The sequence below is a fragment of the Silene latifolia genome, chromosome 4 (assembly GCF_048544455.1).
Source record: "Silene latifolia isolate original U9 population chromosome 4, ASM4854445v1, whole genome shotgun sequence".
Classification (NCBI taxonomy): domain Eukaryota; kingdom Viridiplantae; phylum Streptophyta; class Magnoliopsida; order Caryophyllales; family Caryophyllaceae; genus Silene; species Silene latifolia.
The window spans coordinates 10,669,885-10,688,951 of NC_133529.1; the positions used below are offsets into that span (position 1 = coordinate 10,669,885).

At 41.6% G+C, this 19,067-nt stretch overlaps 1 long non-coding RNA gene across 1 annotated transcript; it reads right to left on the minus strand.

Moving 5' to 3' along the window:
* Window positions 1-1,024: 1,024 nt before the first annotated feature.
* Window positions 1,025-18,070, minus strand: LOC141652907 (uncharacterized). Its single transcript, XR_012547271.1, has 3 exons — window positions 17,401-18,070; window positions 2,204-2,310; window positions 1,025-1,519 (listed from the first exon to the last, which is right to left on the minus strand). It is a non-coding gene; the product is annotated as an uncharacterized LOC141652907 (long non-coding RNA).
* Window positions 18,071-19,067: the final 997 nt, after the last annotated feature.

Sequence of the window (19,067 nt, forward strand, 5' to 3'; positions counted from 1 at the left end):
GTTAAAGTTGGTAGTGATTATCAATTATCCCTAATTTTTAAAGTATTTGTCTAAATGCCAAAATGGTGTCCACGTAAGCACGAGTTTTTCAGAAGCTGAAAGACGGAATAAACACGGGCAATGACGTGTTTATAGGACTAAGAAAGACATACTTACATAAGCTTTTGCAAAATGCAATGAACTAACACTCCAGACTCCACTGAATTGGCGTGTTTCCTACTTTCCTTCACAAGACTTGCCATTGGGAATGTCATCTTAACTTAGGACGCTCTAAAGTACTTTCTTATCTTAGCACAACAAGAGATTAACATGACCCAACACGACACGACACAGTATGGATCATGGGCCGAAGTTCGAGAAAAAAATATTATGCCTAGGTTAGGCAAAACATGCTTTGGCACCCTCAAAATACGAAGAAATAAGGTTAAAAAAGGAACTGCTTGGGCATGCCCAAGCACGACACGACACGAGACTCATCTTCCCCTAGCTGAGCCGTGCCATTTTATTACCCGTGTTTAAAGATGGAAGCGGGTCGTGCCTCGTGTCGGCCCAACGCGTTGGGAGGATAACACACGAGGCACGACCCACCCCCACCAAACAATTTTTTCAAGTATAAATCCATTTATATTGTATCCAAGTCCGCTAATGATCACCTCTAGACCCATAGAGAGTAGACTATTTATGAACTGAAGTCTGAACCCTAGGTGGCGTGGCTAAACAATAAACAATGGAGTCGTCGATTGGTTTGAAGAAGTGTTTGATAACACGTTAATATGATGCATTTAGCAAATCCTCATCAACCATGTACCCTTGATAACTGTAAAGTGACAGTCACAAGAGCATCCGATTCACTTCATTTTATTTAGGAGCTCGATGGCTGTAGCCTGTAGGCCTGTAGACGTAGCTCCATCTGATTTATATACGTTTTACAAAACATAAGTGAGCGTAGTTTTAATGAAATCTATGTGTGAGTTTGTTTGAAAACTGAATGCAATATGTCAGTGATCTAAATATAGACAATCTATGAAATAAAAGACGTAGCTCAGAACATTAACATTTCTTGCAATATGTCAAAAAGAGCTAAATAAAAATTACAATTTACAACAAGGTGAACATTTAACATTTCTTGCAATATGTCAAAAGACCTAAATAAAAATTACGAATACAATTTACAACAAGGCGTCTGGTTTTGACAATTGCTCAAACATTTCTTGCAATATGTCATAAATACATTCAAAAATTGGTCGACGACTTTTGCTGCAATTATACACCTCGTTCAATCCTAATCCGCAGTCCGCACAACTTCTTGCGATTCATCAAGTCAAAAACTTGTGCTTACAAAGACTATCGATTATCTTTGCATACTCTTCACCTCACATATAACATTCGATGCCCATAGCAATTTTAGACATTGACCTACCTGAGCATATATAATAATCAATTCAAAAGAATGGACGACAAAATACTTCCTGCTAGTGCCTTCACGTTGGTTGCGAAAATGGCTAAGAAGTTGTTGAGCCTACAAGACAATGAATTAAACTCGGGTTAATTCTTCCGAATTTGTTGGTATTGGGAAAGAAAGATTAAAATCAAAACACATTGGATATTAGTCCTCACATCGGCATATGATGAAAAGTAAAACCGAAGAGTTTGTATTCCAGTACAATGTATGCGGTTTTTTTATGTAGGAGTCCATTTTATGTAGGAGTTGGTCTGTAAATAACGGAATTAACATTTCGTCTAGACACATGCATAAGGTTGTGTACCATATACACCCTTTGGAATAAAGCAAATGGTTCAATACAAATGTATGCGGTTTTTAATATGTAGGAGTTGGACTACAAATAACGGAATTAACATTTCGTCTAGACGCATGGTTTTGTACAACCACCCCAACACCACCAGGGCGTTAGCGCAATGTTGCTAGAAAACACATTGGATCCCACAATTGAGCTCAGTAGCTTCCAACATAACCTTTAGAGAAACCAAAAGTTGCCATTCAATATAAGGTTTCGCCATAGAGAACATATACGTATAGGTGTTGGAAACAGCATTGGTACTAGGCCAACAATCCCATTGCTAGAAAGGGGTCAACTGGCTTAAAATGAGTGGCAAAGCATTGTGTAACGAGTGGCGTATCATTTGATGCAAAATGGCAAAACACCCAAAACTTAAAACTTAAAATAGACAAAGAATATCTTACTCCTCTACAGACAAACCACCACGTAGGTAAAGTGAGTGCTGGACCGTTGACATGAAATGAGAAAAATATCCATTGACAATATACCATGTATCTTCTGACTGATAGATCTGTTAACAGGAAACATCAAACAAAATCAAATATCCAATTTGAATTTGTAAAATGCACAATTCGATATAATTCAATAACAGGAAGGGCTAGGGCGACACTAGCCTTCTCAAAATAATCTCAACTATTGCTTATCCCAGAATAATCTGATTTTAGCCTATCTTCTAGTGGTTTAAGCGAAAGACAACCTGTTCAGTAGGTTACCCCTTATTATTTAGTCATTTAAAAATTCTTTTACTTCACTTAATCTTATTCCATTACTCTCACTCTTTATCTCCTTTACCCCATTGATTGTACTGTATGCCATTACTCCATAATTCATCTTCATCATTCATCTCCATCCTTCGTAAGTCACCATAGCACAAGTACATCATAACAAATAGATATTGCCAGCAAGAACAACAAGGCAGCAACCAACAATACATGTATGAAACAAGGAAATGTATGAGCGCATCAAAATTAACATCCTACGGAAATAAAATTAGAAAAAAAAATTACCCCTAAGAACAAGCAGAAAAACAAAGAAAATGACAAGCCAAGCATAAATGGGGACGCAATCCTCGAGCAAATACTAATTCAAAAACCTTAATATACTAGAAACGTTGGCCAAAGGAGATCCAAATTAATTGGAGTGGGTTTGCTTAGAATCAACCGTGGAAAATGAGCATCAAAATCAATTGAAGAATCTATAAATGGATTTATTAGATTAGGATACAACAACAACATCAGAGACTTAATCCCAAAATGATTTGGGGTCGGCTGACATGAATCATCCTTTAGAACCATCCATAGGTGAACACACTTTTGAAATGCAAAAAACGGAAAAGAAAAAGTGAAAAACAAAAGGGGAATGAAACCACTGTGTCTAATCCCATCTGTAGACACGGAAAAATTATACAAGTGCCACGTCTGAAGTCAAAGGTCAAAATGTTGCCACGTCTGAAGTCAAAGGTCAAAATGTTGCCACGTCGAAAGTCAAAGGTCAAAATATTGACCCGTCAAAGGAAATACGAAATAATGTAATTAATTTGGACGAAATTTAAATAAAGTAATCCATTTTAATTATTTTAGTCGGTCCGACTCTCTAAAGTGATAAAATCCGACAAATGGGTCAAACTCACTAAATGGGTCAAATACATTCAAATGGGCCAAAATAACTACCAAGTCCATTACAAAAATACCAAGACTACCAAGTCCACTTACGATGGAAACCAAACCCCTCCTTTTTCTATAAATACAAGCATTAGCTTCAAAATTTCGGATGGAGAAAAATTACAAAGAAAAATCACACTACAAAATAAAACCTCTCTACAAAGAAACCCTCTCTACAAAAATCCTCTTCCAAGAGAAAAGCTAGAGAACAAAGAAGACTACTCTTCGATCCGACATCAAGCGTTCATCGCCGTCAACTGAAGAGAAGCAAATCAAATTCATGACAAGGAGAATCAAGTCTTCAAATCAAGACCCTCCTATTCATCCAAGCGCGGAAATCGAATCAGTAGAATAACTAGAAGATTGTACCCGAAATATTTAAATTAATAAAATTATTACTTTGTTGCATTCTTTTGTGTTTTATCTACTTGTTTGCAGATTAACACAAATTTGTTGTTACAAATTTGGCACGCCCGGTGGGACGTCTCTACTACTCATCTCTTTTTCCGCACAATCAAGTTTCGCAACAATCATTTCAATGGCCTCTAACGAAAGCTCAATCCGTCTCGGTGGGTCTCTCGACAGATCGCCCGTTGGTGTTTCTACAAGGAGCAGGACAAGATCCATCCTCTTTCGTACCGCTGCAGCGAGACTCCGTTCTGCATCCGTGCCTACGAGACCTCGCAAATCCAATGTCACTACCAATGCTCCAAGGGAATCATATGGTGCCGGCAACTCTAGGCCATATGAATATCCTGTGTTCGGTTCATCTTCTCCCATCCAAGTCGACGACCCTCAGCTTGTCTCGTCAACATTTCGAGAGATAATGTCCAAGCACTTTTGAGGATATGATTTGTTCACACTAGCCCTTTGTTTGAGCCATTCACCGTCGAGGATGGCCGGAAGTAGCGCGGGTTCGTCTCGTCGTCACCACGAAGGCGTAACGAGGAGATGTCAAGCCAACCGTCATATTCCATGGTGGCACCCGTCATGGTCATTGAGGGCGACAATATGGAAGAACAACTTAATAAAATGAAAGCTATTCTTGAAGACCTCCAGAAGGAAAACGAAGAGAAATCAGCGATTATTGCCGCCTTGACGAAAAAGTTGGAGAAGCGGCCTATTTCGTCAATGCAAAATGAAGATAGTGACTATGCCAGCGAGAACGAGGATGATCGTGATAAGGATAAGTCGTTTCTTGCTAAAGACGTCAAAAGATGATCGCGGAGGCCTTCAAAAGTCGATTTGATGGAAACTTTCGCTCGTCGGCAATCACCGAATTACGTCAAGCCATATAGTAAGAAGATTGACTATTTGAGGATGCCTATCGGCTACCAACCACCGAAGTTTCAGCAGTTTGATGGAAAGGGCAATCCCAAACAACATATTGCCCATTTCATTGAAACTTGTAACACCGCTGCGATCGATGGCGATCTCCTTGTCAAGCGGATTTGTCCGATCTCTCGAAAGGGACCGCCTTTGATTGGTACACGGATCTAAGCGCCGAGTCAATCGACAGTTGGGACCAAATGGAAAAGGAGTTCCTTAATCGCTTCTACGATACCAGGCGTCTTTGTAAGCATGACGGAACTAACTAACACGAAGCAATGGAAGGACGAACCCGTTATCGACTACATAAGTAGATGGCGCTCGTTAAGCCTCGAATGTAAAGATCGTTTGTCGGAGACTTACGCTATTGAAATGTGCATCCAGGGAATGAATCGGATCTAGTTTACATCCTCCAAGGCAACAAGCCGATAACATTCCAGGATTTAGCCACTCGAGCTCACGACATGGAGATTACTATCGCTAGCCATGGGGGACGACTTTTTACTCATTCAGAACCGAAGACGGAGAGAAAGGAGTATAAGAAAAACGACAAGGCGTCCAAGAGCACTTCGAAGGAGGTTATGTCAATTTCTACTTCTAATCCAGTGAAAATCTCGGCGCGACCTAAAACAGAAACGAAGGCGCCAACCTATTCAAAGGATGCGAGAAAGACACGACCGACTCTAAGAGAGCTTGAGCAAAAGAAATACCCTTTTCCAGATTCCGATCTAGCAGGAATGTTAGATGATCTTTTAGAAAAGAAGGTGATCGAGCTTCCCGAATCTAAACGACCAAGTGAAGCTGGACGCACGACCGATCCGAAGTATTGTCGATACCATAGGGTTGTGAGTCATCCGTTGGAGAAATGCATAACCCTCAAGGAGAAAATCATGCGTTTGGCCGAAGAAGGGAAAATTCTCTTGGATCTAGATGATGTCGCTGAATCCAATTGCGTTGTAGCACAAGTGGTTGCCGAAAGTCATAAGCCACATCCTCATTCAACAAGCGAAGAATGTGCATGGATGATTCAGTTCGGAACTCTTGAACCGGTAAGCATCGGCAAGCCTACGGAGTTTAAGTCCATCTTATCGACAACTCCCGAGAATCGAAATCACAAGGAAGACGACGAAGGGTGGACCCTTGTGACTAGGCGTCGACGAAAGAATCAAGGTAGAGAAGTGTCGGTACCCCAAGTGCAAAAACGTCAAAAGTCAACTCGTCAGAAAGTGAGGAAATCTTCATTGAAGAAAGATAGAAGGGTCGTCATGGATTCTTTGCCAGATGTCACGTCGTTTAAGAAAATTAAGTCGAGATTACATCAAGTTGTGACGTTAGAGGATTATTTTCCCAAGTTCTACCTTGCTAAAGTTTTGGTGAATACCGTGTCTTCTACCGTCATTGAGGAAGAAAGTTGTAAAGATGATGTGGCTAAAAAACCTCCCTCAAATTTGATCGATGGTGCAAAGATTGATGCAATCTTAGACGCATTGCCTTCGCGTATGGGATGGCAACAAATGTTCCACTTGCCCGAAGAGATGCGTCAACAATTGTCTTTGGCGATTCTTCAACCGGAAGCGTATGCTGATAAACTTAAAGCCGCGGGAGAGCCTGCAGACCAATCCAAAAAATGTGTCACTTGCAATGTCGCTCTCGCTTTTAGTGATGAAGATTTGTTACTTGGATCAAAATTGCACAATCGCCCTTTGTTTGTATCTGGATACATTCGAGAGAAGAAGGTGAGTCGCATCTTGGTCGACGGAGGTTCAGCCGTCAACATAATGCCGAAAGCCACTATGGAAGAGCTAGGGATTTCTGTAAACGAACTAGCCAAAAGTCGCTTGATGATCCAAGGATTCAATCTCGGTGGACAAAAGGCAATTGGCATGATCCGTGTCGAAATATCGATGGGAGATATGTTATCCACCACACTTTTCCAAGTTATTGATGCCAAAACATCATACAAGTTGTTGCTTGGTCGACCTTGGCTTCACGAGAATGGTGTTGTAGCGTCAACTCTACACCAATGCCTAAAATATTACAGAGATGGCGAAAAGAAGATAAATGGTGATGTGAAGCCCTTTTCTACGGTTGAATCGTACTTTGCCGACGCTCGATTCTATGAAGAGCAGGATGCGCCAAGTGAGATGTTGCCATCCTCGATCATTTCAACGGGAACCAGAATTTCAAAAAAGGTAGACGATTCTAAAGTTCCGGAGGCAAAGGAGTCGACGACAGTCGAGAATCACGAGAGCGTTTTCAAAAAGGTCAGTCAAACAAATGTGAACTCTGCCGAAAAGAAAGATTCTCTAATCACGCAGAAAGCGACGCCGATTCTTAAGTACGTACCAAAATCAAGGCGTAAAGAGGGAGAGACACCTTTCGCAGAGTGCGCACCTCTAAATGAAGCATCCACATCAACTAGAACAATTGACGATAAAGATTTGCAAACTCTGAAAAACAATGTCATCGTTCCAGTTGCAAGAACAAATCACTCTACAGCGAGTAAACAACCTCTACCCGGTTTTACGACAGCATCGAAGAAAGGGGACCAAACGGGTGCCGAAGAGTCGACAAAAGGACGATTCGATCCAAATGCTTACAAGCTCATGTCGAAGTCCGGGTACGATTTTAAGAATCCATCTCCATTGGGGCAAGTGATTGAAGTCACCCCGTATGGTTTGAATCAAACACAAAAGAAGTTGCACCAACAAGGTAACACACTTGAAGTCGGAAAATTTGGCATTGGTTTTTCGCCTCCTGAACCCATTAGAATTTCTGCACGACGTAAGGCGAAGCACGCTTCATCACAATATATTGCTGCAGATCTCGCAGAAAGTGAAGGCGAGAACAATGAAATGCTTCCGCAAAGGTCTGTGTTTGACAGGCTAGGTCGACCAACTTCTACTCCTCACTCTTCCGTATTCAACAGGTTGGGAGAAAGGGAAGAGACCATTCGCGTGCAATTAACTTCAGGTCCAGAACAACAAAGACAAAGTGCGTCGGTGTTCACTCGCATTGGAAGAAATGAGGCGAAGAAATCAGTTTTTAGTCGCATTGGTAACTCCAAGGTGCAGAAGAGGCGCCGACAAAAACAAAAGAAGTCTTCGAAGACAAAAGTTGCTATTGACCTCAGCAAAGATATCCACAGTATCATTCCCTCTAAAATGAAACGTCGTCATGAAGTGGAAGTAACTATGGATAAGTCGTTAAAAGTAAAAAGTCGTACTGTTATCTTCACAAATCCACAAGAGGAGTCGAGTCAAAGGAAAATCGCTCGGGATTTTATCTCGTCTAACCATGTGACGGCACAAGAATGCCCAGATTTAGATGACGAGATAGAGGTTGGTGAAATTCCAAAAACTCTTGAAGATGGAGTCCAAGCGACGGTTGATGACTTAAAAGAAATCAACCTAGGCACAACTGAGGAGCCTCGACCCGTCTATGTAAGTTCCCTTCTGACAGATCAAGAGCAAACGGAATATGTTGAGCTTCTATCAGAATATAAAGATGTGTTTGCCTGGAGCTATCAAGAAATGCCCGGCCTGAGTCCAAAAATCGCAGTTCATCGACTCGCAATAAGGAAAGGTGTTTCCCCAAAGAAGCAACCACGAAGACGATTTCGGCCGAAATGTTGCGAGAAATTGAAGCGGAGGTAAACAAATTGATCGACGGGGATTTATTCGGGAGGTCAAGTATCCGACGTGGATTGCTAACATTGTTCCGGTAAGAAAGAAAAACGGACAACTCCGTATTTGTGTCGACTTTCGAGATTTGAACGATGCTTGTCCAAAGGATGATTTCCCGCTTCCAGTTACGGAGATCATGATTGACGCCACGACCGGGCATGAAGCATTGTCATTCATGGATTGCACCGCTGGATATAATCAAATCCAAATGGCGCCAGAAGATGAAGAAGCAACTGGGTTTCGTACACCAAAGGGCATATTTTGCTATAAGGTAATGCCCTTTGGGTTGAAGAATGCAGGAGCCACGTATCAGCGAGCAATGCAGAAAATTTTCGATGATATGCTACATGACATTGTTGAGTGCTACGTCGATGATCTTGTTGTCAAATCCAAGAAAAGGATCGACCACGTGAAAGATCTTCGAATGGTTTTCGAGAGACTACGAAAGTGCAAGCTCAAGATGAATCCTTTAAAATGTGCTTTCGGTGTTAGCTCTGGCAAGTTTTTGGGTTTCATCGTACGCCACCGAGGAATTGAGATAGATCAATCCAAAATCAAGGCAATAAAAGACATGCCTGAACCGTCTACACTTAAAGATCTTCGAAGTCTTCAAGGTCGTTTAGCTTACATACGCCGATTCATTTCCAATTTGGCGCAGACGATGTCACCCGTTTAGTCATCTAATGAAAAAAGGTGCTCCTTTCGAGTGGGATGAATCGTGTCGGAAAGCTTTCGATGACATCAAGAAGTATTTGTCAAATCCTCCAGTATTAGGAGCGCCAATTCCTGGGAAATCGATCATTCTGTACATATCGGCCCAAGAACACTCGATGGGGGCATTATGTGCTCAAGAGAATGAAGACGGCAAAGAAAGAGCCCTATACTATTTGAGTCGCACACTTGTTGGAGCCGAATTGGGATATTCGTCCATTGAGAAGATGTGTTTAGCTCTCATCTTCGCCATCCAAAAGTTGCGCCATTACTTTCAAGCTCACACCGTCCATGTCATTTCTAAAGCTGATCCGATCAAGTACATTTTGTCGAGACCAGTGCTCTCGGGACGACTCGCCAAATGGGCCGTGCTGTTGAAGCAGTATGACATAGTTTACATTCCTCAAAAGGCTGTCAAGGGACAAGCGTTGGCAGATTTCTTAGCGGATCATCCAGTTCCGGGAAAATGGAGCTTCTCTGACGAACTTCCCGGAGAAGGAGTCTTCTACATTGATGTTCTTCCTTCTTGGCAGATGTACTTTGATGGAGCCGCTCGTCAAGATGGAGCAGGAGCCGGAGTCCTATTCATCTCGCCGGAAAAACATCTCCTGACATATTCATTCATACTTCCAGAGTTGTGCACAAATAACGCCGCTGAATATCAAGCTCTGATCATAGGCGTACAAATGGCTCTCGAATTGGGATGCAAAGATCTTGACATCTATGGTGATTCCAAGTTGATAATTAATCAATTGCTCGGCGAGTACGAAGTCAAAGAAGAAAGTCTTGTGCCATATCATAAATTAGCTTCCGGGTGCCTACAAAAACTTGATTCGGTCTTCTTAGGTCATATACCAAGGAGTGCCAACAAGATGGCCGACGCCGCTCTCGGCAAATCTCGCACCACTTTGGCATGGGGCAAGTATTCCTTCTTCAATTCCGATTTGCAAAAGATGGGTAGTCTTTGCCGAGAAGAAGAGGATTACGATTTGACAGAAGACGTCAATGCAATTTTGGTCTATGTAATCAACAAAGAAGATTGGCGTCAACCGATCATCGATTACTTGGAGCATAAAAAGTTGCCGAATGATCCCAGACACAAGACAGAGGTGCGACGTCGCTCTGCCCGCTTCATCTACTACAAAGATATTTTGTATCGTCGATCGTTTAATGGACTTTGGTTACGATGCCTCGATGAAGATGAAGGTATGCACACCATGGAGGAGGCACATGCCGGCATATGCGGCGCTCACCAATCGGGACCGAAGTTGTGCGATCGAATCAAAAGAATGGGCTATTATTGGCCGACAATGGTACAAGATTGCATGGAGTATGCGAAGAAGTGTGATGCTTGTCAGTTTCATGGAAACTTCATTCATCAACCGCCTGAGGTGCTCCACCCTACAGTTACATCGTGGCCATTTGAAGCTTGGGGACTCGATGTAGTTGGACCCTTACCAACTAAGTCGTCTGCCGGACATCTATTCATCTTGGCGGAATCGATTATTTTTCGAAATGGGCGGAAATTTGTTCCTCTTCGAGAGGTGAAAAAGGAGAATGTTGCAGATTTCGTGCGAACGCATATCATATATCGGTATGGAGTGCCAAGGTATATCATTACCGACAATGGCAAAAACTTTTACAACAAACTCATGGATGCATTGATGGAAAAGTTCAAATTCGTCCAACGAAATTCTTCGATGTATAATGCGCCAGCCAATGGTCTCGCCGAAGCTTTCAACAAGACTCTTTGCAATTTGTTAAAGAAAATGGTTTCAAAATCAAAGCGTGATTGGCATGAGAGGCTTGGGGAAGCACTTTGGGCTTATCGCACCACGTATAGAACTCCAACCCAATCAACACCTTATGCCTTGGTTTATGGAGTAGAGGCGGTCCTTCCACTTGAATTGGAAATTCCTTCTCTTCGTATGGCCATACAAATGGGTTTGGCGGAAGGCGAAAATGAAAAGCTGCGTTTGGCTGAGCTTGAAGCTCTTGATGAGAAAAGGCTCGATGCGCAGCAGAATTTGGAGTGCTACCAGGCTCGGCTATCAAGGGCGTTCAATAAAAAAGTTCGTCCTAGATCTTTTCAAGTTGGCGATATGGTCTTGGCAATTCGAAGACCTATCATAATGCCTCGTAAAGCCGGAAGTAAATTCACCTCCAAGTGGGACGGACCTTACGTTGTGCAAGAGGTCTACACCAACGGCGCGTACAAGATTGTCGATAGTGATGGAGTACGTATTGGTCCGATCAACGCCAAGTTTTTGAAGCGCTATTACGCGTAAGATGACGATTCTGTAATAAGCTCCTAAGCCCGAGCCTAAACTGCACACAAAAAAAAAAAAAAAAACAAAAAAAAAAAAAAACAAAAAAAAAAAGAAAAACAAAAACAAAACAAAACAAAAAAAATTCAAAAAAAAATCCCTTTAAGGAACTACGTTGGCTTGATCTCGTAAAGTACATTCGTTCGTCCTTTATGAGTACCTAGGCAGCTGAAGTAAACATCTTGCTTTAGTCCAGCCACACCAAAAAAAAACCCTCTCACTCCTCGCCCATAAGAGTATAAACTATGTATGGCAAAGCAAAATGAATGTATGAGATTGAGAAATAAAAAAACTCTCAACTTATTATTATTCATCCTTCAAAAAAAAAAACACACACTCTTAAGTGTCAAAAGAAAAACATATCTAAAACAAACCAAAAAAAAAAAAAAAAAAAAAAAAAAGAGGAAGATACAACAAATGACATCATAGAAGCCACTGCAAGTTCTTCAAAGTTTCAGAAGCATCAGTGAAAGCTTTCTCAGCATGTTCAACCTTCCCGACTTCTTCTTTTGCAGTCGTCATACGTGCTTCCAAAGAGGACTTATCGTGAGTCAAAGTCTTGACAATTGAGGAACGATCGAGTTTCTTCTTTTTTGCAGCAGCTATAGACGCAACTGACTGTTGTTTCCTCGCCCGTACTTCTTCCAATTCCTTCTTCAACCGCTCTTCCTTTGACGCATCTTCCTCGAAATTCCTTTGAAAAGTCTCGAGTTCTTTTGTTGCTTGATCTTCCAAAGATGCAGCACTCGAAACACGATCGTCGATATCCTTAATCTGTTCCTCAAGCTCCAAAGGATGAGGCTGATTCATCGTGTATTCTCCTCCCACAACTTGAAGTTGTAAAGCAGCCTTAAAATAATTCTCCACATGGGCACGAAGAGTGGAGACATCAACATTCTTTGACCTGAAATACTCAAAGACGGCTTCACAGTCCTTTTCAAGTGCTCGAATCCCGGCAATGGGAGATGCCAACAACTTTGCTCGCAACTTGTTCGCCATGGACAAATATGCGTGTCGCTCAGTTTCAAGGATCATGTTTTCTGCGAAGGAAACTTCTTTGGTTGGACTCATAATGGCATTAAACATCGCTTTCTCTGTAGGACTATCGGGATTTAGTACAACATGAAGGTCTGAAAAATCATCAACGGTGCTCAACAAAGGCATGAAACCCTGCAAAAAAAAAAAAAAAAAAAAAAACGGGGTTTAAAAAAAAAAAAAAAAAAAAAAAAAAAAAAAAAAATTACCTCTTCAAGGACAGGAAAGTCTTCAGTTGAAAGAAATCCGTTTGCTTCAGGAAAGTCGTCAAGAAGGTGCCGAATACTAGGTTCCTCAGCCTTGTATCCAAACGATCGAGTGCTAGTGGGATTTTCTTTTACAATCTCCCTCACAGGAAGAGCCTCTTCGTCCAAAGACGAACGAGCCAGGTTAGGAGTAAGCTTCACCTTCGAGGGAACCGACAAAGACGTACAAGTTGCATCATTGAAATTTGCGTCGTTCGAGTTGCTCTGACCCCTTGGTGGTGATGGCCTCTTCGTCAAAGTTTGATCCACCTGACTTCGAACACGTTCCGCTTTCTTCTTTGACTCTGCTACGACATGACCCTCGGATGATTGGAGTGAGCTCTGTGTAATCTTTACCTTCAAAGGACGTTTCACAAAGTCATCCGAGCTCATCAAGCCTTGAACTATGTCTCGCTTTCTTTTCATAATTAGAGTGGCATCCTCGTCGTCGGGAGACTTGGAAGATTTTCTAACCTCGTTCGGAAGCGGAGACTTGGAAGATCTTCTAACCTCGTTTGGAGGCATTAACATAGAAATTCCCTTCAACCAATTAGCATAAGCCGGAGTGACTAAAGTTCCATTTTTCAGGTCTTTTCGCGGAATGATGAACTTTGATTTCGTTCCTAAGCATGTTGAGGACGTAAACAATTGAAAAAGGCGTTCAAGGTCGCCGCTGCGAATGTCACGAGTAAGCGCACCTGGAACATCCTGACGAAAACCCAGTTGCCGAGCGAAACGGTGAGGACTATACGGTTCAATGATGTAGTTGTCCTCATGTCTTAGAGTTAAGAAACTCGACCGCGAAGCAATGAGAAAGTCTGTGGGCCGACGTATGTTACGACCATTATCTACGTGTTCCGCATCTCCCTTGGCTCCATTAAATGTGGAGAGCCATGAAACCTGGTTACCAGACTGAATTAGTCTCCTAGCCTCTTCGGAGCGGAAAGTCTTGGCGGCATCCAGACCCTGAAACTCAATCATGGTTCCTTCAACAGACGAGTGGCTAGTGGATTTATGCGAATGATAGTATTTGGCAATCCATCCATAAACATAGTCGCGACAAAGTGACCGTGATCTTTTCCGGGCGTTGCTGAAGTAGAAATGTCATTCAGACCGCGATAAATGCTTGCTAGCACAGGTATTGCTAGAGAGACCATCTGATTGTTCGCTAATAGAGAAGAAACCTTAAAGACGCTTGCTCGGATGTGGCCAAGGTCGCGAATAGGGAGAACGAACGCGCAAAGCCAACAAGAGATAAAAGCTGCAAGATATGTTTCTCGTCTTTCTGCCTCGGGAACACCTAAAATTGCAAAGAAGTCATGAGTAGTTTCATCCCATTCAGAAGGCTCTCCGAAATTTTGTCGTAGTGTCGGGAAATTTTGACTCGTAGACGAGGGAAAATACTTGTGCGCGCCTTTAAACCAAAAGTGACACCAGTCTGAAAATGAGACTTTGCCGTTCTTCTTTGCCGAAAGAGCAATCCGATGAAATGCTGAAAACAAATGCTTGCAGCTTGGGGGCAAATGCGCTTTGCCACTCTCATCGGAACCTTGGAGTTCTAAAACCGAAGGCACTACTTCGTCATAAAGTAAGCCTGTTATAGGAAGACCTGTGATTGATCGAATATCCCAAAGACTGATCGAAGTTTCTCCTTCCGCTGTTAGCAATGTGTTTGTCTCCGGGCACCAAAAGTCGCAAAAGGACTCAACTAATGAAGTGCTGCGACGATAAAGGAAAAGCGAAGCACAAACTGCTTCATAGATGTAGACGGATTTCAGACGGCTGCGGCACTCGCGAAGAACGTCCTCTAACCATTCCCAGTAGCGCGGAATGTAGTGAAATTCGGATCCAAAGTGAAAACTAGCACTGCGTTGAACTTCACCTCTGGAGATTCGAGAGTGTAGCAACTTAGAGAAAGTCGGCATGGCATCAGTGTTATTATGGTGTGAAGAAAGTAGCACCGGGCACGAGTTTTCGACTTCTTGCCACCAGGATTTCAGGTTCGGTGGGTATATCAGCGGTAACCATGATTCGGCAAAGGGACCCGTCGCAGAAGGAAAGATGGCGTGTTTGACTCCCTTATTCATGTCGCTGACATCATCAACCGTCACTAGGTACTCTTTGCCGGTCGTCGTGGACTTGCTTGCTTTGAAATGCACCATATCGTCTCCTAAGACAAAAAGGCAAACAAATTATTTTATTAAAAAAAAAAAAAAAAAAAAAAAAAAAAAAAAAAAATATTGCAAGTGTAGTGTGTCATGTGGTGGGGCACGTGCTCCATTTAAACAAAAGGAGTATAAAGGGAACAAGACTCCAGCAAGCTATACATCAAAAGAAAAAAAAAAAAAAACAACAAACAAAGTCAAAACCAAATAAATAAATAAAAGCCTGCTTGTCAACATAAATTCAATTCTGCGGAAACTCAATTTGTCCACCAAATCAAGTTTATTTCCGGTAGTTGTCGTCGAAGCCGCATGCCGAAGATGACAATTAATTCGCTTATGGGTCTATTGGCACACTCGGCTTTCGGATGTCAGGCGAGTCTTTCAATTGACGGCTGGTTATTTGTCGTTGAAACAAATCGTCGACATGTTCTGGTGGCAGTTCGGATCACCACAGCAGCAGAAATTGACGATGACGACGCTATTAGTAGGTGTAATTCCAGCGGCTTTGGGATTCGAGGAGTCTGGCATTGGGTTACGTGCAGCCAGTCGTGAAGCAGCGGTTCGGTGTCGAATCGTCAGAGGTCAGGCCGTGGTCTCAGGAAAACAACAACGTACGGCATCGGAAGAAACATACTGCATAAATACAATAAAAAAATGGTTAGTAATCGCAAACTTTGCTCACCTATAAACCCGGAAGTTTCGACTCGTTTCTGCGTGAGAAGGGCTTCCCTGGCGCGCTTCTGAACTCGGTTAAGGACGTCGAGTGAAGAAGGATTCGCGGCAAGGTCATGTGATTCGGCTTCTCGTCGTCAAAAAAAAAAATTGAGGCAAACTCGAGCTTTTCCTTTTTGGTGGGAGAGCGGAAGAATTGATGTTGAAAATGATGTTACTGTACTATAGATATAGAAGATTCCAAAGTATTCATATTACTAAATTATTATTATTATATAGGAAAAGGGGGGCCTAGCTTAAAAGTTGGTTTACTCTTTCATAAGTGCTGAGACACCTTTTTGTTTTAAAAAAAAAAAAAAAAAAGAGTCTATCATTAGCTAAAAAAAACAAGTTGTCCAGGAAGTGCACAGTGCACTAAATATCCTTTATCGAAAAAAGTTGGCCAAGAAGGAAGTGTGCACTTATTTTATTCATAGAAAAACCAAACCATCTAGCTTTTGTAACCAATTTCATGTCTCTCGAGATAAAAGAAGAGAAAATAAAAAAAAGGGGGCATCCGGCCATTCCAGCCATGAAAGGCCAAAGTCTGGCGAGAAGTAAGGCCAGTATTTGTCGAAAACGGGTGATATTTACAAGAAAAATGGATTACCTCTATGAGAAATTGAGGTGCTATCAACTTCCAAGTCAAAGCCAAAATAAATCGAGACCCAGCCACGTCAAGACACTAAATAGTGCACGTGACAAGGTCCCGAGGGGGCAATTTGTAGACACGGAAAAATTATACAAGTGCCACGTCTGAAGTCAAAGGTCAAAATGTTGCCACGTCTGAAGTCAAAGGTCAAAATGTTGCCACGTCGAAAGTCAAAGGTCAAAATATTGACCCGTCAAAGGAAATACGAAATAATGTAATTAATTTGGACGAAATTTAAATAAAGTAATCCATTTTAATTATTTTAGTCGGTCCGACTCTCTAAAGTGATAAAATCCGACAAATGGGTCAAACTCACTAAATGGGTCAAATACATTCAAATGGGCCAAAATAACTACCAAGTCCATTACAAAAATACCAAGACTACCAAGTCCACTTACGATGGAAACCAAACCCCTCCTTTTTCTATAAATACAAGCATTAGCTTCAAAATTTCGGATGGAGAAAAATTACAAAGAAAAATCACACTACAAAATAAAACCTCTCTACAAAGAAACCCTCTCTACAAAAATCCTCTTCCAAGAGAAAAGCTAGAGAACAAAGAAGACTACTCTTCGATCCGACATCAAGCGTTCATCGCCGTCAACTGAAGAGAAGCAAATCAAATTCATGACAAGGAGAATCAAGTCTTCAAATCAAGACCCTCCTATTCATCCAAGCGCGGAAATCGAATCAGTAGAATAACTAGAAGATTGTACCCGAAATATTTAAATTAATAAAATTATTACTTTGTTGCATTCTTTTGTGTTTTATCTACTTGTTTGCAGATTAACACAAATTTGTTGTTACACCATCAACTATTAAACTTGCTAATTCTTCCCTCCATGAATCAGACCTTGAAGCATCCGCCATTTTTGCACTAAAAAAAACCTTCAAATCATCAAATGTCTAATAAAGAGTTAAAAAATTATAAGTAAGTATTTGTCTAGAAATTAACAACTGGGCATAATCTCCGGCGTCGCCATCTCATTCTTCAATAATAGAGCTAACCAAACACCATAATTCGATATTCGAATTCTTAATTACATCAAAAATTAAGAGAGATTTCGATGAAATCTTACCCGATATGCAAGGTGATGAAGGGCGTTTAAGTTTGGGTTTAACGGATAACCGTTTAGGCGATACGTAACAACATTGTGCATTGGAATCCCATGTTCACAACAGCTCTCCGGTCCAAAGAATTCTCCTGTTCATATCTCGTGCAAATAGTGCCCGTGATCCAGTTCTTACGTCTCAAGATCTAAAACGACCATACTCATATTATCGGCTCGGAGATTGTGTGAAAGCCACATCACAGGATTCTTTCTCACGTGGGTTTTCTTCTGCAGCATAAGCATACAATTACAAGAAACAGAGTTGATTACCATCAACTACCACTAAATTCCCATCCTCAGATACCCTTACTCTCTAGATCATTATGAATAACGCCATTGAAAAACGGTGCAAGTTTAAGAATTCGGCAAAAGACCCCGAAATCGTAACGGCTTAGGAGGCAATTACAAATAGCGAGGATGGGCATGGAACACATATCCGATCGGGGAACCGGGTAACTCGAGATCTCTGACCACGACGGCGAATATAGCCGGTTAAAAATGATAATCAAAGCTCACCACAGAAGAAACAGCAGATTTAGGGAGTTTGGAGATTTGGAAACAGTAATTAAAGGAGATGAAATTCCAGAAATTGCAGATTGAAACAGCAAATAAAAAGGGGAAAAAGAGTGAGTACCAGATGTGAGGAGTGAGGACTAGGGATGGCAATGGGTAGGGTCTGGGTAGGGTCCGCCTAGACCCGGACCGACCGAGATTTTCCTGGGCCCGTCTCAACCCTGGGCCATGAGGTCTAAAATTTGAGACCCATACCCAGGACCATGGGTAAGGGTAGAATGCAAATCCCATGGTCAGAGTTTTAGCCACTTTAATAATAAGATTAACGGTATGGGGTCTATAATATTAAAAAAAAAAATTCATACTACTTTAACATTATGAGTTTATTAATGTAGTTAATGGTGGTTGTCGGTCGTAGAAATTTATTAGAGAGGTGGTTGTCGATCGCGTATCAGTCTTTGTGGTGGTGGTTTTCTTGTGTCGGTGGTGGAGTGGTGGTATTGTCAGAAGAGTTTGGTTGGGTTTTATCGCTTTATGGGATGAGGGAAGAAAAGAGGCTTTAGTTGGGTTTCAATCTAAGTATGAATTGGAAAAGTTGTAATTTTGATTTTTTTCTTTAATAAAGGGTCTAAGGGTCGGGTATGGGTCTCATAACTTAGACCCAGGACCAGGACCAAATATTTTCTTAAGACCCATACCCGACCCATACCCATTGGGTCTGAAAAAATGAGACCCATACCCGACCCATTAGGGTCCGACCCTCAGGGTCTGGGTCGGGTCCCCGACCCACTGCCATCCCTAGTGAGGACTCCAGAGTTTTGTGGTAAGATTTGGTGGGAGGTGATTGATTCGACAATTATTTTCTTTAAGAGTAGGTAATAAAACAGGTATAAATTATGGTTAATGATAAAGTAGGTATATTTATTATGTAAATAGGTATGAAATTACTATCTCACATTTTCACGATCAACAATAAAAGGTGTATGAAATAAAAATAAAAGCGTACGAAAGATTGGTCTCTCAATAACTTAGTGAGAAGTCATCTCTTCTAAATTTTAGTGTTTCTTTAATCAGTAAGTCTTGTGAGAGACCGTCTAGTGAGACATAAAAAGGGAAATGGC